At 34.7% G+C, this 24,000-nt stretch overlaps 1 protein-coding gene across 4 annotated transcripts in view; it reads left to right on the top strand.

Moving 5' to 3' along the window:
* TfAP-2 (transcription factor AP-2) overlaps positions 1-24,000 on the top strand; it is a 133,333-nt gene that overhangs the window by 830 nt on the left and 108,503 nt on the right. The window lies entirely within an intron of this gene.

The raw sequence follows: 24,000 nt of genomic DNA, 5'->3' as shown, positions 1-24,000 counted from the left end.
TTGAAGGAAAAGAAAACTCTTGTATATACGCGTGTGTGTATATGTTAGAACGATTTGACCCTCGTGTGTTCTCTCTCTCTCTCTCCGAAAAGTTCTCTTCCATCTTCGACTGAATCATCAAAAAGCCCAAAGGCGGAGAAAGGGGGGAAAAATCAACGTTTTATTTACTTCTCCATAACCTAATCTTATTCCATCCTCTTCCTCTTCCTCATCCTCTGAAGGAATTTTACTCCTCCTCCTCCTCCTCTTCCTCTTCTCTGTTTAGGGAGAGAGAGAGAGAAGCCCATCGAGAGAAACGAAAATCTCTCTTATACTCTTCTACTACACTACGAACTTTGCTCTCTCTCTCTCGCTTTGAATTCGTGCATCTTATGAAACTGCATCTGCGCTTAGCTTTTAGGGTTTTTTTTCTCTCTCGAGATAATGGCACTGTGTAAGATAGTGTTGGCAACTAAGTTTACTCGTTCTTCTTGGCACTTTTGTTTGGGTCTCGAAGATTGGGACCCCTCAAACCCACCTACCTACCCCTTTTGATTCTTGGAGCTTTCTACGGAACTCGATGCATACTTGCTGGATGCGGAAATGGATTGCTTAGAGAGGAAAAGATCCAGATGATTCCAGGAAATTCAACTGTTATGACTCGTTTGATAGATCGTCACGCAGGTAAGAGAATATCCGATTTGATTTCATGAACCGAGAAAATTTCATTATAACATAGGTGTAAGTTCTCTTATAAGTTCCATCAAGTGATTCTACCCAGTTTCGTATATTTCGTCCATAAATGATGGCTATCTTAGAAGAAAAATCGTTAAGTACGTCTTTTTGTGAGATTTTTCAAATTCGATAAGACAAAAATGCTGAGTTTAAATAAATCTTAAATTCGAATAAATTTTCAACGTCCATATTTTCCTTAACCCTTTATGGTTCACCTTCATAAAAACGTGTCAAAACTTTTTTTTTCACAACAACGGATGTAAATTGGTGCTGTTAGCATATTTTTAGTTTAAATAATAAATCAACACAGGAATTTAACTCTTTAAGAGGCATTGACGAGTTATCTCGCTTCCTTAAAAGCCCCCTCATTTTTAGAGTTGACAAGCCCAGATATTTTGTAAAAATGATTTCTCAATGGAACACTTCTCCCTACATCCCATTTGTTTGCACCTGCTAAACATCGGAAGAAAGCCTAATTCTTTAAAAACGATATGGCATTTTATATGGGGTTTAGTGATTTCTACTCTGCCTCTTAGGGGGGTTAATTAATCAAAGTGGATTTTTAATTAGCTAAAATGGTTAATTAAGGGTAAAATATACAGTTTGGCTTGATTTTAATGTTACCTATAAATAGATAAAATCTTGCTTAGTAAATGGAGGGAATAGTTTTACCTTGAGAGAACTTTATTTCCAATCCCCCCCAATATTTCATGCGATTTTATATATCTCTAAACAAGTAAAATTTCAGCAGCTTTGAAACACCACAAGGAATCAACTCTTTCTACGTAAAAAAATTATTTTTACTTATATACCTTTGTTTTGTATGAAATGGCACATAAAAGCATAAAAGATGTACTTTCTAAAATAACAAAAAAGTTTGGTAAAAAAATAGGTACAATGGATTTTTTGACCATGTATTTGCCATGTATATTCAAATATACACGGGACCATAGAAGGTTAACTAAGTTAGAACATACGAAGTTCTAACTTAAAAAACTTAAAAACTTAAAAAATTTATTTTAAGTTTTTAAATCCTTATTGGATTTTCTTCTAGACCAATAATAATAAATCGTTTCCCGCAACGATCAGTTCGTTTCGTTTTTATTGCCTTAGAAGTCACTAAAATTTATTATAATTCTATTCACATAAAAATAAAGACTTCTCTTGACATAAAAAATGGAGAATTTTATTTATATAGAAAATATAGAATACTTTTATAATATACATACCTTAAAATCATTTTATGTTTCTTTGTAACATAGTAAAAACTAATCATTTACGTCCAATAAACGTATTTCAAGTGCCTAAATGCATCAAATATAAATAAAATGAAATATAATTTGGATTACCTTTCATTTTTTTAAAGAAATTTGTATAAAATCTTTCCTTTCATGTAGAATTTCAAGCTCAGAGTTACTCTAGGAAATACCAATTTGAAACTAATGCATAGAAATGTCCGAAATTAAAATATGAAAGCTATTTTTATGTTGGAAAAACGAAAGTATCTGAAAAGAAAATCGAATAATTTACGAAAGCAAACATGCGCAATGATAGCAGCAGTAAATTTTACTGCAAATATATATTGAAAACAAATGAAATTTTTACTCGAACGGTAAAAAATATGATAACATAGCCCAGTGTTCTTCAACATTTTTACAGCTGTAGACTGGTAAAAAAATTTTGAACAGTTTGATAGACCGGCTGAAATAGTATAAATAATTAATCCACAGGACATGCTGATGGCCAACACAAATGAAAACCAATATACCAATATAAATACAGTATTTCATTTGTTAAATGTCAAATTATGCAGCTGCTTCATGAATTGGACGAAATGTTTCGTGGGTCGGCAGGAACTCTCCACGGACTGACGCCGGGCCGGGAACCAGCGATTAAAGATCATTGATATAGCTAACAATATAGTAAAAAAAGAAGCGATCAGTGACCTGATAAAATGTCTTGACATGCAGTTAGACAATCTATAAGGTCACACAACACTGGAGAATACTTTGAATTATACTGTATTATTGATGACAAACTCCTGCAAGAAATTCAATGCTTCAATGGATAAATACTCATCACAACTTTCGCAGAGTTTTAAAGTTGTTGCTAGTTTTCCATAAATATTTGAACGCATTATGGTAATTATGTACTCCTTCTTATGGTACCAAATATATTTTAGATATGCGTAATATTTTAATGGAAAATACAAATCCAATTTTGTGCTACAAAATACAATAATATTTTTCTGGTTTTTGAGTGGTAATTGACTGAATCTACATCAAATAATGTAGCGTGGATTCCAAAGAAAACATTGGGATTTCAAAACTTTTAAAAGTAAAAGTAAACATTTGTTATAAGTTTGAGGGTTTTTCTACCTTTTAACATGGTGAAAACTGTGTTCTCATTGAAATATGATTAAAAATATTATTTTTGCCGTTGATTTATTTAAAATTTGGTACACATATATTTCATTGTATATGCTATCCTATGTAACTGCGAAGTTTAACATATCCTTAATACTTAATTTATTTTGCGAATTTAAAATAAAATGAGTTATTAATACCTTACACACATGAGATAAAATAGCATGACATCAATGTAATTGAATAAAAATTTATTAAAAATAAAAAACCCACGGTTCAGTTCATATAAAATGGTGAAAAGATTTCATTGGCTCAATCTAACTTTAAATTTTAAAACTAAAAAAAAGTTAAATATTTTTCTTTTGTTATTAAGTATTTATGAGTGAATTTCAGATTTTTTCGTTACATTATGAGAACTGAATAGTTCTTTTCTTTATTTTGAATCAATATTTTTTCCAATAATATCGATGTCATGCTATTTTAGCATTCGCGCAAAGTGTTAATAAAGAATTTTGATTTTTAAATTTGCTAAATATCAAGTATTAGAGATACGTAAAACTTTATACTAACATGGAATAGCATGTATATAATAAAAAATATGTGTGCTAAATTTGAAATAAATCAATGGTTATATATATATAGTATTTTTAATTATATTTCTACTGGAGCATAGTTTTCACCATGTAAAAAGGTAGGAGATTGCTTAATAACGATTATAAAACGGAATGAATGTTTAAGAAACAACTCCTACTGCTTTAATTTCAATGTTTGAAGAAACAAACATCACACTATTAGACTCAAACATAATTTTATAGTTGAAGAAATCAGGATTTTTCTATTTTAAAATTATCAACGGGATTTTATTGGCTATGTCCGGCTTTTCTTTAATACGCGGCAATGTTTTCTTTTGATAGTTCATCCTATCGGATCAATAGTATTTACTTGTCGGAAATGATACTATAAATCGACTTTCAGCAGTCGGGGAATCGATTTCAGCCAAGACAAAGTGGGGGAACCAATAACTTAAATATAAGGAAATATATCATTTGCTTTGTGAAATCTCGAATCGAGGAATAGTTTACAATTACTTATTATGTAATGCATTATTGTAAAAAGTAATGGTAGTTTTTTTCTGTGCAAACTGGTTATGAATTTTATACTTAACTATATAGAATTTTCCCACATATTTTTGACAATAATTATAGTCAGACCCCGATTTAACGAACTCTAATTCAACGAATTCCTCGATTCAACAAATATGGTTTCTGAAATTCTGGTGAAAATAGAGGTAAAATCCCTTATTTAACGAATGAAAAATCTCGATATGTTTCATTGTGTTTATTATTCGTTATGATTACTATTAGCTTCCATGGCGTGTTAGAATTACGTTTAAGTTGTCATAATCTGAAGTTTGATGAAGTCCGTGAAAAAGAATCAGGATGATACCAATTTTATTTTTTGCAAAACGAAGTATATAAAGTAATTAATGATAAATTGCATTATAGAATGAATGGAACAAAAATATTAGTTTCGTCAGTCACAATATACTTGTATAAGAGGAAAAAGCATGGACCTCTGCATGTCATATGTACTAATAAAAAAATGATTTCACAAAAAGTATTGGATCTCATTATACTTATATACATATTTCAAATTAGTTTTATTTAAGAATGAGTTCTAATAATTATGAGACATATTTATACAAAGTAAAGACTTGTCTAATTTTTTCATACGCTAATGAATAACAATTATTTTTTTACTAATTACAACTGTGCTTTGTATTATACTTTTTATTTTGGACGATATTACAAGTTACTATGGTCTGTTATGATTGGACCGTAGTGGTTTTAAATTTGATGGAATTGAGGTCTACAACATGAATATAAAAATTCTATGATAACAAATCGCAATATCATTATATAATGCTTTTCATGCCTGCATTTAAATGCTCTGCATTCAACTTGGAATGACTAATACAAAAAAAAAAAGTCTCAAACATGAATTTATACAAACAACAAATTTATTGTCGAATAATTACAATATCGCAGCCAAAGTAAACCCTTATTCTGTCACTAATCGTGGATGTTCGAAATTCGGAATTGGTTTTCAAGATTAATTGATGTACACGGTGGATGCTATCAACTTTCCAATAATAACACGTGATTCCCTGTGAAAAACTAATACGGGAAAGTGCTTTCAGTTTTTTTATTTGACTAATAAGTACGGAGTTACAACGCATTAATAATTAATGACGTCACTTTCGAATCTTGCCAAATTCACCGAACATGCACAAGACGTATAACTTGGCGTTGTAAAGGTAAGATAGTAACACTATAACCCTGAGAGTAATCAAGAAAGCTAAAGCTGTGCAAGCCAGTTTTTTTCACTTGCCCTTTCCCTCAAAAAAATTTGACTTGTGAAAATTTGAAATAGTGAAGGAAAAAAATTACCACATTTTGTCAAAAAAGTGTTGGTTTTGGAAAAACAATATTTCAAATTGATATCATTTCACAGATCTGGTGGTAAATTTTCCATTATAGTAGGGTGAAGGTAACACGTAATAACAAGGTTAACATCACTCTACACGAAGAGGAAAAAGTGCCAATAACTGAATTTGGCTTCTAACGGAGTTGTGTGTGTGTGTGTGTGTGTGTGTGTGTGCATATTTCAGTTCATTTTCAATTAGCGGCAACCCGCTGCAGGGGGAATTTTTTTCTTTTTTTCGTTGGGTGTTTGGCACTCAACTGACCTTTACAAAACTGATGTTACACAAAATTTCAAAACGTCATAACTCCCTTGATATTCGTCCAATCCTGAAACGCTTTTGAATATCAGTTTTTCACAAGGAATCGCGTGTTTTATCATTGGGCGGTCAATAGTATCCACTCTGTATACTTAAAACCATTTTCAGAAGACATACGAAAATTTCTTTCTTAACTATTTGAGTACGAAAAAAAATTATGTTTACACTCTCAAAGCAATGCGGGAAAATTCGTAAGTTTCTTCTGAATATTTAAATATCAACCATTAAATCTGCATTCGGCCGAAAACTCGAATACACTAAGAACAAAATTGGTAGGTTAAAATATTTTGCGAAATATATATATATATCATCGTAACGTTCAGGAATTCTAAAACTTTAAAGTATACAATTTAGTACAAATTACACTAATTATTTGAATATTTCATTAAAAATTCTCTTAAATACTCAAAACTAAAAAATAAATAAGTTTTAAAAATATTTGAAAACTCTTGCGTTATATTTTCTACATTTTTTAATACATTAAACTTAATTTTTTACAGTATTATGAGTTCGAAAAACAAGAACATCTCAATATAATTGAATATTCCACTTAACGTTAATTCAAAATTTTCTTCTGAATATTTAAATATCGACCAGTAAATTCGTATTCGGTCCTTAACGTGAGAAATAAGTTGAAAATCAAACATATATCATAAAAGATTTTTATGTAATATCATCAGAACATTCAAGATTTTTAAATTTTAAAGTATAAACTTAGTAGAAATTAAACTAGTTATTTGAATATTTCCTTAAATATAAAATCCTCCTTTTAAATGTTCAAAATTAAAGAAATTTATATGTATAAGTTTGAAAATTATGTTTAGAAAATTTTGCATTGTTGTTTCCCATATTTATATTAGCTTGTAATTTTTAACGTTTTCATAAACGCAGGAAGATTTTTAAATTTTAAATTGAGTATTCCATATATAATGTTAATCTAGCATTTAAAACTATTTTAGCATAATCTTACTCAGTGAGAAATTTGCATTCTAAATAATAAAATCCAATTTTCGTAAATAAGGGAAAAATTAACTCAATTTACCGAACAAAAAGATTTTCCCTCTACCTTTTCCAGCAGTTTTATCTCCTTGAATATATTTAATTATTTTATCTTTTAAATTTTATCGTTTTCCCTCGTCTTTTTGAATCTTTTTCACGCTACACGGACAATAAAATTTCTCCAAAGGAAAAAAAAAAATTGCAGTTGATACCTTTGGGAATGTTTATAAACATAACACGAGCTCGGGAGAAAAATATTAGCATAAAATTCCGAATAAACGGAAATTTTTATTTTTGAGGGGAATTTTTTTTTTCACTGGATTTCGGATAAAAGTTTCCAACTGGGGAAAAATTTATTTTCCCCCTTTCTGTAACATCCCATATTTCCTCACGTCCGATTTTCTCGAATCCCGACATCGCGGAACGGGATCAAGTCGATGCCGCGTAAAGTTTCTGGATCGCAGCCGGTGATTGGATCGATAGATCACAACTCCCGTAATAACATTAACGGAATTTCGTGCAAGAAACTAATCAACAAAAAAGCATTAATTTTAAAGAAATACGGAATTCACTGATTCGAAATTTTTTAAATACTTTGTGAAATAAATTTATATTCAATATTTAAGTTCATTACGAAACATACAAAAGTTGGATCTTTTTATATTCACCGTAACATGATTTTGCACGTTATATTTATTTTCAAACATATATCAAGCAGATAATACTCTAATTTATTATTATTATTTACTTTGTTGATTGATAACTTATTAAATTACGCTGGTGTGAAAATTGCATTTCCACAAATTAGGTTTTTCACACATTAAATCTCTGTTTAATATTTTATTTCTTATTTAAATGTAGTTGTTACTAAATTGCTGTTACTCAGCAAAATTGTTGTTTAAAACTTGTTTTAATTGTAGCAAATATGTATAAAATTAACTATTTAAAATACTTAATTTCCTTTTTAAAGACTTGATAAGGATTCACGAGTCTTCTTAATGTAACTATTTAAACCGGAAATTTATGCCGCCAAAAGAGAAAATTCTGATTGATATTTTGAGTTAAATGACTGAAATTTTCTACGTTATGTGTAATGACTGATTATTTTTTATTTTCGAATCGATTTTCATGATCTATTTTGATGAATTTTTAAATAAATTTAAATTTACGGAATTTGGGTTTCACTATTTTAAAAATAATTTTTAGTTACTCGTGTATATGGTTTTTTTCATTGTAAGAAAAGTTGGTTAGACAACTTAATAAACTTAACTTTTTCAGGTTAGAGAATAATTGGTTAGAATTAGTGAATTTTAGTTAGAATTTTTAATAGAATTACAGTGAAACCTCACTACAACGATAGGCTATGTAATGATAACTCCTTCTGTAATGACATTTTGCAAATATTGTTGGGAATTGCTCATTTGATCATTTTTGTCGCACCACGGTCATTTTCTGCACACGAGAGCTAATTAGACCGGGACCTACAATTTATCGCCGATTCCGAACGGCAGGCTTGTTTTTTTATACTCATCGAGAGCTTGGTGCGCTAACCCCTCGATGCGGTAGCAATTTTTTGCTGCGGTCAAGTCGCCGTTTTTTGTTGTACCCCTGTGTCAAGAAAGTTTTCTGACAAGGACAAACCGGGTATCGAACTCGCGACACCTCTAAACATCCTTTGGTACTTTAGGTGAGCATCTTATCGACCGGGCTACCGCGCCCCTTGTTGGGAATTGCCTAGTCTAGTGTTGAATTCCAACGGAATCCTTTACTACGATAAATCTCTTTATCGCAGCCTTCCTCACCCTTCCTGAACCCAAGGACCATTAAAATTTCTGAAATGATTCTACGGACCGCTGATTTACGGAATGCAGGCTTAATTTATTATTCGAAAATATGCGTGAGTACCATTAACATTATTTGCATACAATAGAATAATTTTCATTAAATCATTATTTAATGTTCAATATGACTGTGGACCACCAGGCTCACCCTCACGGACCACCTCTTCTCCGCGGACCATAGGTTGAGGAAAGCTGCTCTATCCCTATATGTTTTTAAGAAATTTTGAAACCGCTATAACCATACGTTATACTCGGTCAAAATCGCCCTTGACATACAGTATGTACTCACTACAACGATACTCGATATAACGATAAATCACTCTACAACGATATTTTTTCAAATCTTGTTTGGGATCGCCTATTGTCTAATGTTAAATTCCTCTCGATACAACGATATCCTTTACTACGATAATCCCGCTTTATAACGATAATTTTTTACGATATATTTCGAAACCACTACAACGATATTATTTACATTTCACTCAAAATCACCCACAATATATATTTAATTTCTCATCGGTGTTTGTTTTTTCTAGAGTGTTCAATAACATCAGTATTTTGCACTATCTACCCGCCGAAAGTATTATTGAAGTTGCCATAAAGCTACTTTCTGCGTAGTGCACAAAAGTACTGTGCAGTAAACCACTTTACAGTGTAGTGTAGAGCTACTAACTGTATTTTATTAATCAATAATATAACTTTTTGTTGCGAATAAATGCTTATAAATGCATTTTATGGTGGTACTCTTCTGAATTCAGAAGACATGTCAACAGTGTGGATTTGGTTGGGACTGATAATAATGCATTTTCTTTCGATATAATTATATACTCTCTACAACGGTATTTTTCCTTGGTATGCAGAGTGACGTTAAATCGAGGTCTCATAGTATTTTTAAAATTCTCACAGGTTTTTTTTCTCTTCTATTAACATCAGTATTTCGCACAATGTGCCCCCCCCCCTCGAGTCAATGAAGTTGCCGTAAAGCTACTTTCTTTGTAGTACACAATCAATCGCGTGTAATGCAGTAAACCTCTATACAGGGGCAAACGAACTTTAACAATTCAATGGGTAAAAACAGCATACATTCGGTGGCGCAAGATGATAAGGTTAGTTCTCGACATAACGATAACCTTTCTACAACGGTATTTTTTTCTGGATCCGTGGAGTATTGTTACATCGAGGTTTCACTGTATTAGATTACCGCAGTGCTTCTACTGTCATTTTACTTGCTTGAATGTGTAGAACAGCCATTTCATATGAGTACAAATTAACTTAATTAACCAGTAATTATGCTGGTATCACACTATAAAAGAATGATAAAAGATCTTTTGTAAAACTCGAAAAAACAACAACTGGTAAACGTATTGATTACGAATACGCTTATTGGTTGCATATCTCAACTTTTATAATATTTCATAAATGTCTTGTGTCCCGCCCCTAGAGGCATACACGTAAAACAACTTTTATAATGTAACTTTTATCAAACTTTTAATGTAATTCCGGTCTTATAATTTTTTAGAAAGGCTATATGCTTCCATGTCAGTTTACTATCTATACGGCCGGGTTTACACTATAAAAGTTTTATAAGAGCATTTTGATAAAACTTGAGAAATGCAACCAGTAAGTGTATCTCGGTTACATGCGCTCGAAGGCAACAATAGGCTTACTGGTTGTCTTTTCAAAGTTTTGTAAAAGATCTTTTATCAAACTTTTATCGTGTAATACCGGCTTTTAAAGGGATTTTTATCAGAATGATCGAGTATTGGATGGACTTTGATTAAGATATTTTAGGTTTAGATATTGGTGGACTTATTTAGATGGCATGCGACAGGATTTCAAATCAATAAAGTGGCAGTTTGCGGGCACATGAACTAACAATCTCCCTATTGATAAGTCCCCTAGAGAGCCACTTTAGTGATCCAGAAATGCGTTTGGGTCGCTTAAGTACTCTGAACTGTGCTACGCATCATTCAAGTGATCCGTAATTATGCCGCGGATCGCTTAAATAATCTGGGAATGTGCCGGTGGTAACTTGAGTGATGTAGAGCCATACTGAGAGTCGCTTAAGTGCTCTAAAACTGTGTCAACTGCCACTCAAGGGATTTCTATGTGTGTCACGGATATCTTAAGTGTTCTGGAACTGTGTCGCGGGTCACTTAAGTGATCAGTGAATGTGCCACGGGTCTACTTGTGTGATCTGAAAAATATGCCACGGGCCTACTTCAGTGATCTGAAAATGTGCCACGGGCCGCCTAAATGCTCTGGAATTGTGCCATGGTCACCTAAGCGATTTGCTAATATGCCGCTTAGTTCATTTTTACAAAATCAGGTTTGGGGGGGGGGGGCAGAACACATCAGATAACTCCCCGGGCCACATGGCTTAAAAGGTGGGTCACAATGAATTTCTGAAATTTTAAGTTCAGAGCCTTCGAAAAGCATTGAAATTAACAGAAATTGATTATAATAACATATAAAGGTATTTTCTTTCTTTTCTTCAATGACTTCTAAAGCAGGGGTTCGGCAGCATAACTTGATAGAAGGATGACTCTCCGCACAGTTTTTAACAGCTGGCTGATGCGAAGATATATTTGGCAAGATAGAAAATTTTTTCAACTGCCCTTGCGGGGAATCGAACCCACGTCCTTTCAGTTTCGGGGTGAACGCACTAGACTACAGAGGTAACGAATAGCTCAATCTTTCCTTGGAGCTCGTGTGCACTGTCAATCATCAATCACAATCATCCCCTGGGACCGTACATGGACGGTCGGGGACAATTCAGGCCAAAGCTCACATTTGCTGACGAGTGAAAGGACGCGGGTTCGATTCCCCGCAGGGGCAGTTGAAAAAATTTTCTCTGTTTCCAAATATATCTTCGTATCAGCCAGCTGTTAGAAACAACAACAACACACAACCCTTTATATAACTTGATAGGTAAGCTAGTTCACAAATTTATAAATTTTCGCTCACCAAGCGTCAATCAACTCTGATGTGTAATCGAATCCTAAAGGGATACCGACTAAAAGTACCAATTATTAAAATAAAAGTTCCTTTTTTTCCCCCACACCGGAAGAAATTTATTCCGCAACTCCTCCCCCCCCCCCCCCACAATTAGAAAAAAAATTCACAGATTTCATTTCAAGCGCGATTTAAAAGCATGGGAAATGGTATGAAAATTTAGTGAAAGCCTTTTTTGGTGACATTGAGAGTAATAGATGGAAACTGGTAATATATATGTATGAATAACAACATGGCGTATTCGAGTAGACTTATTAAAGCTTCAGTCCTGAAAACGAGATAGCTATGTCAGTGTTCATCGATTAAAATTGAATTATTACCTTCCATAAGTTCCAGGAGACTCTTAGGCACTGGTTCATCTTCAGCACATTTTGCAGCAAAGTTTCAGATTGAGAAGAGGTTGCTTTTTCAATGTTTCTAATTCGAAGTATGCTTCTACAGGATCAACGGTTCACCAGTAATTTGCCGAGCGAGGTGTTATCTACGAATCCTGTATAGCAGGGTTTCTCAAACATTTTCGCTGGCGCGGTGGCCCTTTCCCATACCGAATGCTGCTCCGACGGCTCCGCAGAGCTGTTTAACAGAGAATATTTTCGAAAAACCTTTCAATGGTCACCGCTCCACGTCGCAGAGTTTGAGAACCCCTGCTGTATAGTGTATATCCAGGGTGATTTTATAATTCTCCTTTCTGCTTTTTATGGTGAACCATTGATCCTATAGGCATACTTCCAATTAGGAAAAGTATTCATTCAAATAACGTGTAGAACTCAGATACGTACTTCGTGTTGCGAGGGATTGCACAGCTATCAAAATATTAAAAAAAACAACTTTTTGTAAACGGACACACTGTTGGGAAAGAGCAGCACAAACTAACGGACTTCTTTCCCTCGTTTATGTTGTTTTTTTTCCAACTTTTCTCCGGTTGTTTGAATTCAAATATCGCAGCGAATATTGCTTTTAGAAACGCGGAACTTTTTTTTTTGTTGGCCTCAGGAGATACAGGGCAACAACTTTTCCGTTTGGATTTTTTCACGACAGGGCGTCCATTAAAAATTCAGACTCTCTATTTTGTGACACACAGTATTTTCACTCTCAAAACTGGTATACGGGGTGATTTTTTTGAACATATTTTAAATTTGTTGATGAGATAGAGACCAAGTTAATACTTACAGGACACCTGGTATACTAATAACGAAAACATGTGTAAAGTACTCCGTCGTTATCTTTTGAATTTACGTGTACAGATACAGCACTATGGGGACAAAGGGCAAAGTGGTAACGTTCGGCGCGGGGGGGGGGGGGGGTTACCTTAGCTAGAGAGTACCTGCTGTCTACAAATATCCAATTTTATTTTCAAAAATTATATCATATCATTATCATGAGACGTTATTTACTTGAGTTACCACCCTCCAGCCACCCCGCAGGTAGAGCTTGGATGGGCCCCATGCGCTAATTCGGCCCTGATGTCTGATTCGATCTTGTTATATTGGTAATTTTAAAATTACCAATCAAAGATGATATAATTTTTGAGAATAAAATTGGATATTTGTAGACCATGTAACCTTCTATCTAGGGTAGCCCTCACCCCCGAAAATCATTCGAAATCACCAAACATCATTTTTTATTATATACTTTTAAATGTAAGATTTTTTAATTTGAATTATTTATATTTTCCATCTAACAAAATTCCACAGCTTTATACAAGACATAGAAATAAAAACAGTATAGTAATCAATAGGGTTGGTCCGATTAATCGATTAATCGGGTCGCTTAATCGATCTATTATTAATAGCAGTTAAAAGTTCTATTTGAATTAATAGACGAACAATCCGATTAGAGTTCGATTAAATTTTGAGTGAAAAATTAGTAATTTGACTTGATTTATTTAAAGAAATCGATTAAATGTTATAAATTATTGTACCAATGTATGTATAACATTTTCATAAGTGGTCATATTTAAAAACATTTGAATTAATATTTCGATGAAATATTTCGGGATTGGGAAATAAAGTCCATTCAATGAAAAATTGTAATAATTCCAATTTAAATTGAGTTTTATAGGATTTTGGAAGGCAATGCCAAAATTTATTGTCTTTATGAACAAAGTTCGTAGAAAAAGTTAGTCAAAGTTAGTTGTTCGTAATCTAGGAAGTATCAGTTCCTCTGCTCACAAGTACTGTTTGGGAGGAGTTTGAAGGAAAACACTATGATCAAAAGTAGTTTCGAAATCACAGTGACTAACCTAAAATAATTTATTTAAAAAAAAAAAACCCACAAGCTCCAAATGAAGAAATTCCAGGTTTTAACACAAAATGTATTCACAGTATACACAAGTATTAAATTGCTTCAAGTGGCAGCCTTAATTTCTTAGTCTATTCCTATACTTGTTTACATCTAGCGAATAGGTGCGTGAAATGAATAAATTGTATTTTTATAGCATCAATTAATATTATATACTTACGAAAAATATTCGATTAATCGGTCTATTAATCGATTAAAAATGTTTGATTATCCAGTTAAAGATTTTAATCGATTCCCAGCCCTAGTAATCACAACTAATGGGAAAAAAATCCAACAACCATAAAGAAAAACAATCAATATGAATCAACCTCCAAGAGAAACAAATTACACGTTATACTATATAAATACAATTTTCTCCCCGTTTTTGAGTAGGAATGAAAATAAATATCTCTCTTATAAACACAATTTATAAACTATTTATTGTGGGAGAAAAACTATCAACCAAAAAGTTATATTCTTTCATTCCATGGGGGATTTCGTAGCAATTTGAGAGTAACAAATTCTTAAAGTGAAAGATTATATTCCTTTTTAAAAGCGAAATCGAGTGATTTACGTGAAATTTGGAAAGTTTAGAATTGAGAGCAATTTCTGAATGGAAACTAGCTGTATATCGAGCTGTATTTTTCCTCTTGGGGCGATGGCTGATTAAATGCGATAGTTTAATTAGCCCCTTCCTCCTCTTTAAACGTCATTTCGTATTTACTCTGTAATTGCTTTCGCATTTTAGTGCTTTGAAATATAACCTCTCGCGATTATTATTCAGTAATTCTTTTTTTTTCTTTTTTTTTTAACCCCTGTGTTATTTAAGGACATGCTTTCGAGTGAATTATCATTGAGAGGATCATATTTAAATGAAGTAATTTCCTTTTGGATCATATACATATATATATATAGAGAGAGAGTGGGTTTCATCAATTATATTCTAATATTTCATGACGATGGGGGGGTTATGAATTTTTTTTTATGTTTTTAATACTCTTTTATAATGAGAGGTGGGTCGTTGTGGTAATAGGATTGAAGGGGTTATTTCTATTGAATATTTTTGAACTGATGGATATTTTATTAGCATTTTTTTGGGGTTTTTCGGGATTTTTTTGATTCTACTGACTTGTGAGTTTGTTTTTTCAGCGATAATTTTAGCATTAAAAATAAATTAATTAACGTTTGATTTGTTACCAAGAATTGTTTGTATGATGGAAAAAAAAAGAGCTCGTTTTTATTCTGCACCAACCGTGGATGTTCAAAATTTAGAATTTTTTCTTCACCCTGATATACAGGGTGGATACTATCGACTGTTCAATAATAACACACGTGATTCCTTGTGAAAAAAAAGTTATATGGAAAAGTGCTTTCAGTTTAACGCATTAAAAATTGATGACGTCACTTTCGAATCCCGCCAAATTCACCGAACCTGCACCATCCGTATAGCTTGGAATTTTTAAGGTGATAGAAATGCCATATCCCTGGGAGTAATCAAGAAAGAAGCTAAAACTGTACAAACCATTTTTTTTTCTTTGCTCTTTCCCTCAAAAAATTTGGCGCAATAGTGAAGGGGAAAAATTACCCCATTTTGGCAAAAACTTGTGATTTTGGAAAAACAATATTTCAAATAGATCTGACACTTTACAAATCTGGTGGTAAATTTTCCAATATAGTGGGGTGAAGAGAACACGTAATAACAAGGTTAACATCACTTTACACTAAAAGGAAAAAGTGCCAATAACTGAACTTGGCTTCTAACGAGGTTGAATGCTGTCAAACCTCGTTAATAAGTCCCGCTTGGGAGACCAAAAATATGAATTCGTAAGCGGAGTGACTCGTTAAACGGAGTAATCCATGACCTTGCTTGACCATGAAGCAATCATGCAGAAAAAAAAAACAAATTTTAGTTATTCAAAAGAGTTCAGTCATGAAAATTGATTATTCGAGTTTTTATTCATTAATTAATGTTTATTTACTATATAATTACACATTTGTACAGCACAAAATATTACTTTTTTCGATTTTTAAAAATTCGAAAAATTTTCCCCATGTCTATGAGAACCAAAGTATTTTGTCGTCTTATATGAGAGTTTAGTTCTTTTGTGACGTTATTAAATGAAAATTAAATATTCCTTATGAGTTCGAAAAAAATGATTATTTATTTTTCACTGAAAAAAATCACTGGTGAGTTTTGTTTGTGTGGAATTGGAAGTTGAAGAAGCGATCCTTTTTTTTCTGCAAAGAAGAGCGAAATTGGAAGTTGTCTGCTGTGCTTTCCAGTCCCGATACAAATTTCCGTAATAGGTCGATTTCTCATATTCCTCCACTATAACGGTGCTTTACCTTTAAAGGTGGACGAACTTTTGTTTTTAAATTTTGAGAACATTCTGACCGTATTGTGAGCACAGGGTTACAGATGCCTGACAATCGTCCAGCTAAGATATGTTTAAAACGTCAAAAAGCCGACAAAAATATTGAGTGGCTTAAGCTTGACTTTTTTTTATCTCTCGAAAAAAACAAAAACAAGACCAAACAAAAACAAATCCCCTACGAATTTTCTGCCATAGACACTTTTTTAGTTGACCAAGTACTGCAACTTTCCAAGAAAACAAAAATTCCCGCTGAATTATTCCCGAATAAGAGCCTAATGTTAAAAGAATCTGTCAACATGCCTGCAGTGAAAGTGGAGGTGGGGGGGGGGGAGAGAAAATGGAGGCTTCAGAGGCTTCTGCTTGAAATGCTTGGTAGATTTTTGACGTGATAAGAGTGAACGTTGAACTTATCGTGTATATTGTACGAAGAGTTTCCGATTTGAATGGTAATTTTCTAAAGGGTGCTTTTTCAAAAAGTGATGCATTAAGCGGAGTGGTTGACCTATTATCAGGAGCTTAATAACATTAGAACCCCATAGATGGCAATTGGTATTTCCAAAAAGTGACCCGGTAAGCGGAGTGACGTGTTACACGGGTAACGCACAAACGAGGTTTGACTGTATTTCAGTACATTTTCAATTGGCAGCAACCCGCTGCATGGGGAATTTTTTTTTTTTTTCGTTTCGTGTTTGGTGCGCAACTGACCGTTATAGAACAGACACGTCACAAAATTTCAAAACGTTATAACTCCCTTAATATTCGTCCGACCCCAAAACGGTAAACACTTTTGCATATCAGTTCTTCACAATGTGTGTGATTATAGGGCGGTCGATAGTATCCACCCTGCTATTAAACTCTAACAGTTTAATTTGTTACCGAGAATTGTTTGTATGATGTAAAAGCTCATTTCATGAAGTTTTTCAGATGGATTTATGATGGACTTTCCCCCCTCCCCCTATTTATGTCTAGCCATTCAGTGAAACACGTGGACTCTATCAACATTGATCGTAACATCAATACATAGCTTTTACATAACAATGCTCCTTAACAACATTTCAAGAACGCTAAGGGCACGATAAATTCATGAGTTGTACAGCGTTCCAACTTGAGAGAAACGGGCCCTGTTGTACAGTGCATAGAGAATTCTGTTTATAATGGAAGTATTTTTGTTTAGGGCCGGGATTACACTGTAAAAGTTTTGTAAAAGTGCTTTTATAAAACTTGAAAAATACAACCAATAAACTGATCGGTTGCATTAGCTCGAATGTAACCGATCAGGTTATTCGTTGTATTTTTCAAATTTTATACAAGCACTTTTATAAAACTTTTATAGTGTAATCCCGGACTTAGAGTTCTTCACACACACACACACACATATTGCACAAAATTAGTGTACGCGGCCTGTGGGCCAATCTGGCTTTTCCGAGAACCGACCCGCAAACCAAGTTCAAAATATGTCATTACGAAATGATATAGGACGTGCGTTTAACACGTGCGTCAGTGAGTTGGATTTCGAGTCAAAATCCCGGATGCAACTAGGGTCACCGATTTGGGAATTCTCATTGACGAGCGGCTTAGGTTTTCTGAACATTGTTCAGCGGTGGTCAAAAAAACGAATAGAATGCTTGGTCTCATTTTCAAAAAGGTCTCTTCGCCTTCTCCTAAAGTCATTCTTCCGCTTTTTCGAGGCTTAGTTCGTCCTGGACTGGAGTATGCTGTAAGGTATTGGAGACCATACCTGCAGAGGGACATAGACTTGGTTCAAGGGGTGCAGAGAAGAGCTACGCGTGTCCTTATTGGCACACGAAACTTGAGTTATGAAGAGAGACTTCATTTTTTGAATATGTTTACATTGGATGAACGCAGGTGTCGAGGAGATATGATCGAAGTGTTAAAAATTTTCAATGGGATGGATAGGATGGACTATGAACACCATGATGGACCATGATGGATAGGTACACCGCCAATCGACTGCTTTTACAAGGGGACACCAGTATCGATTGGTGAGGGACAATGCAAGGTTATGGTGTAGCAGGGAATTTTTTTCTAATGGGGTTGTTAATAAATGGAATAGCTTACCCCCGGAGGTAGTAAATTGTAACACAATTGACACGTTTAAAAAGAAATACGATAAACATGTTGGGGTAAATCGAGAAGCTATCCATACTTAGAATAAGACAACCATAAGTATTCTTTATGGGCGTTGTATAATATTTTATCATATGTATATATTGTTAACAATTTTTGTTAATTGCATTTTTAATTGGGTTGCTATATTTTTGAAATATATGACCATATTTTTATGGTCATCTTTTTCTCAGCCACCTCGTTGGGCAGTTTGCCTCTTGCGGCGTTGTATTTATATAAAAACATTTATTGAAAACCCTTAAGCGCCATTCTATATTTTTGGGGAAGAACGTCGCCATATAAAAAAGATACATGAGAACATTGAAAAACGAATTGATGGAAAATTATAATAAATGAAATCTTTAATAACTTTGTGGGCACTTGTATATAACTTGGTACTTTAATACCGGGGGTCCGTTGGTCACCGAATTTGTTATTACTTACTACGTAGTGATAAATATGCAGGAAAGGCCTCAGCACCAATCAAAATGCTTATATTATTCGGTTAGTGTAGTTTTCTTTTTTTACTGATACATGACCGCCGATGAAGTTTTTCAGCCCTTTTACAGTCAGAAAAAAATTCTCGTCCCTAATCCTCGCACTTCAGATTTGCGCAATGCACATCGCTAAAGCTATAAAAGAGAGCGAAGAAGACGAAAAGAAAAAAAATCCACTTCTATTCATTGGTTGAAGTCACGTTGATCAGTGAGAGAGGGAGAGCACTCTGATGGATATTTTCCATCTGCTCTGGTACGAGATATCTCGCCCTTATAAGAAAAAGTGATTAAAAAAAAATCACCGGAACGTTTATACACCGCTTTTTGCTTCATCATTGCACAACTTGTATAACTGTTCAAACCCATATCCTCTCTGAAGAGCATTACCAAAACTGCAGCCCCGTATTACTAGAATTAAAAACAAAAATTAGCCTCCGCAACGTCGATTTGAACTTACAGTTTTTTTTATGTTTGCTTTTAACTGTGAAACTGCTTAAAATTGGTTTCTGCCGACAAATGAGTATGAATAAGTTACTATCAAATGTTAGTTATAGTATATAATATTAAGAAATAATTTTGAGGTCTCTGTAAGTATTTTATTTAGCTAAGTAACCTTTTCTTGAGTGTGGTTATATCTGTAAGTGATGCTTATCCTTTGCACGTCAACGCTTTAAATGAAAGTAATGCATTCAAGTCACTTCCTTTGAAAAAATAAATAACTAAAGTGAAATTACGGGACGTATGGTTACGGTCGATTCGCGAGATGATTATCTGTCGATTTATTTGAAGCAGAAGGAACTGTAACATGTCAAAAATAGTACCTCTTTTCCATTGATTCTTATGCCCTTTAACTGTTCTGGTATGAAAACAACAACAATATGCAGCGTTCGTTCCGAGAGTGAGAATTGCTGTGGAAATTCCGTGTTTGACGACTATGAAGACGATTCAAGATTTGCCTCCAGAGTTGCTGGTTTATATTTTTTCGCATTACGTAGAGTCTGAGGGGCATTTGATGTTTGTGGAAAACGTCGCGCCGGTATGTCAACTTTGGGACAAGCTGTCTTCAGCACCTTCGCTTTGGAAAAACATCGACGTAGAAGTGTGGGACAACATTCTGCTCTTCTCCAAGAGAGGATTACTCTACCCTGCTCACAGTCTTAAAATACCAGGTTATCATCGTGAACCCCGAGATCTGTCGGCCGTGCTCCCAAGTATCAGAGAACTGAAAGCTCTTAACATGGCTCATAACATCATCAATAGGAATTCGATGATGATCGTGGCCAAATGCTGCCCGAATCTGGAAAGTTTGGGGATTAAACAAGTGTACACCGACGATGAACGCCGGAACATAAGTCTTCATGAACTCGACCCGATCCTGAGAGTCTGCGGACCGAAAGTGAAGCATCTAGACTTGAGTTATTGCCACCCGAGGGAATCGGAACAGTTGATTACAGAAATCGCCGGCAAATGCCCTTCACTGGAAGTATTTAGTTTCATGAACATGAATTCCATATTTATTTCAGTCGACATTCGGTTACCAATATATAAACTTGAGAGAGGATGCCCTCGACTACGAGAGCTGGAATTTTCTAATTGCGATGTTATCACCACTGGCAAGAACGATTTCTCTGGATTCAAAGACCTAACAATCTTCAGAGCCATCGAAAGCAATTTCCATGGACTGGACGTGTACAGTTTACTGAAGAAGTCGACAAATTTGGAGTATTTACAACTAGACACTAATAAAGATTTGATATTCAGCGACGTCTCCAAAATCCCGTCAGACAAAGTCAGTGTCTTCAACCTCCAGATCGACATCAAAGATCCGGGTAAGCACCTGAAGGCTCTGGAACAGGCGGTGGAGAAATGGAAGCTCACGTTGCAGGGACTCCAGCTCGGAGGATGGAAATGCGATGTCACCAGCGTGCTCAAGATTCTGTTAGACGGAAATCCGAGTCCTAAGCTCGAGTTCTTGTCTATTGAGAGTGATACGGTAGAAGCGCATTTCTTCAAAACGTTCATACAAGAATGCCGCAACCTCAGTCAAATTGCTCATTCAGGAGTATAAGCATTTCGTAGACTTCAAGTATTATAGCAATCGTGAAGCGATTGAAAAGTTCCGGGCTTCCTTATAAAACGACAAAATCCGTTATAATACACTGTGCCTAAATGCCTTATTCAAACAAAAATGAGCGCAGTAAAAAAATACGGTCTTTTTTTTATGTACATTAAAATGGAAAAGCTAACTTAAATTTGTCAGTTGCGTTCCAGATTTGGTTCATTAAAGTTCACACAAAAGTTTTAATAAATTGTTTTGAAATCTAATCTGTATATTTTATCTACTTGTATCGTTTGTCTCCTAGTTCCAAAAAAAGATATGTATTTATTATATCTATAAGGTTTATCAGAACTCTACCACTTGAATGAGAGGGTTGATAGTACACGTCAAGACCAGGGTGACCATATGATCCGTATTTCTCATTACGTTCCAGTATTTTTTTTTTAATTTTGCAGTCTTGACTTTTTCTTATGTATATAAAAATGTCTTATTTTCTAAATATAAGCCATAAAAAGGTATCAATACGGTAACCCCGAGAAGGGAGGGCAAAGTGCTTCACCCCCCCCCCCCATACACATACAATACAGTTAGATAGAAAGAAAAGACTACTACCACTATTACTTAACTACACATGCACATCGTCCACATTCCTCTGCGGAACTTCCAACGAATTAGTACATGTTGGATTGTGCGTGTCCATGTTGTGAAGCTTGTTTCTGTGTAATGCTTGTTATAGTGCTGCCATCTGCTGCCTATTTTTCGAAATATGAGTGAAGTGTCATGATTGAAGATTGACCGTTGTAGGCCTGTTGCTCTCTGTGGCGAGACTTTTTAACGGAAGATCGTCTCGCATTCACGCCTCGTAGTTGGAAAAACCACAGAAAGCCAACTTCCTTATTTCATCAGAATTATATTCCTACCACCAAATACGGATCCTCTCATCCAGCCTACGGGAATCAGCGGGTCATTTCAAACTTTATGAAGCTCTGACGAGAAGAACTTTTTTTCAAAGTTGTTTTGCAATAATATCTAACAGTCAGAACTAAGTCAATAACTCCCGGAAAAATTGTTCTATCAACCTACAATCGCATAGTTTTTGTTTACAAAGTTTGGCAGCAAGTGTCTTACGAAACCCTCAGTTGGGCTTGGAGTAATATTTTATAGCCAGACAGTGTTGCAAGCGGAGATTCTGAGAGCTTTGACACAGATTACAGGTGATTAATATTCACAAAAGAGACTGCTTTTTTTTCATCGTTTTCATTACGTTTGCATCTAATCACTTTGGAATCAACGCTCACTAAAAAGTGAGCGTTGGTTTGATGATAAGCATAATGATTATGCACAAGAATAGCACACATAGTATAAAAGTTCTGACTAAAACTCTTCGGAGTGCCAGGAACAGATTGATTATATTTACATTGATTCTAAAAGAAAAAAATTATTTCTGTTTACGAACGGACTTTTGGAACGATTGCGTTCGTAAACTGAGGGTTTACTGTAGATAATTTGTGTGACGGAGCACCGTATAGGTTCGTTTTATTTATTTATTTACTTATTCATCAAATTTATTGATTTGTTTTGTTTGCATGGAGTGTTCGTGAGCTCCAAGTGCTCCGCAGAGCATCAGTTGAGAACCGTTGTTGTAGAGAGTCGTAAAATTGTTCTATCGGGCAGCATTCTTTTTTTACTAACACCACACAGAGCGAAATTCCTGAGCAGAGGCGCATTTATGGGTTTTGCTGCCTGAGGACTACACGAATTTTGCTGCCCTTTTCTCGTTCTAGTCTAATTTTCTTGATTACTCTTTCCTAAAATTCACCACCCTGACACCCTGTGCTAGAACTCGCTTGGCGTCCCTCCACTCCTTCAGGTACACCCGTGTCTCTAAGTCACTATTTTCGTCACTGCCATGCTCACACATTCTCTAAGTCACCCCTTTTAGTCATTCACATGCTGGCACACCGTTTCGGTCACTCGCATGCTTGTGCACGCTCTGGTTCACTCTTTTGGTCACCCACTGACATGGAATGGTTCATTGCTTTTTTTTTTTTATAGGTCACCCCCTTTTGATCATTTATACATTTAAACATGCATGCATTCTTTTTGGTCATTCCTTTTGGCAATCACATGCTAGCACGCATTCTAATTCACTGTTATTGGTCATTCACAAGCTTACACACGTTCTAGATCACTCTTTTGACCATTTACACGTTTATACATGCTCTAGGTCATTCTTCTGGTCATTCATTTACTTCACCCTTTCTAGGTTAATTATTTGATCATTCACATGCTTGCACACTTACGTCACTCTTTGACCTGGTTCCCTTGCTCTGTATGTCACTATTTTTGTCATTCACATGCTTACAAACTCTCTAGGCGACTCGGTCACTCACTAACATAGTCCTTTGCTGTCCGGGTAGAGGCGGATTTATCGAGATTTATACAAATTTTGCAACCCTTTTCTTATTCTATACACTGTCTCGGACACACATTCCTTAAATTTGCCGCCCCTCTGAACTTGTCGCTCTGGGCTATAGCCCGCTGAGCCCCCCGTAAATATGCCACTGTTCCTGAGATCAGGTCTGGTTTTTATGAATTTTATCATTTCGGGGGTACTATAAATAACCATTCTATAACGTTATATTTGTGTTTCAAATGAATTTTGTATTGCGGGCCGTCTCAGTCAATGTACAAAACATTTCTGAAGGCCCCACGGAGCCTCCTCCCCTTCCTCCCATTTTATATAATTCGGGGAAAAAAAGTGAAAACACTAAATACACCGAAACGTGCATTTTTCTGAGAAAATTCGTCAGGATAATATACATAGGAAAAATATGTATACTGAGTGCTTTGTCCCATGAAAATCAGTGGCATCGATCACACACATACACATAACACAATAGCGAGGACGAAAAACCCTGGTT

Source organism: Pholcus phalangioides, unplaced genomic scaffold, assembly GCF_987345545.1.
Source record: "Pholcus phalangioides strain wild (caught in Gottingen) unplaced genomic scaffold, Ppha-v1.0 ptg000004l_1, whole genome shotgun sequence".
In the NCBI taxonomy this organism is placed as follows: domain Eukaryota; kingdom Metazoa; phylum Arthropoda; class Arachnida; order Araneae; family Pholcidae; genus Pholcus; species Pholcus phalangioides.
This window is presented reverse-complemented; position numbering and strand designations above follow the sequence as displayed.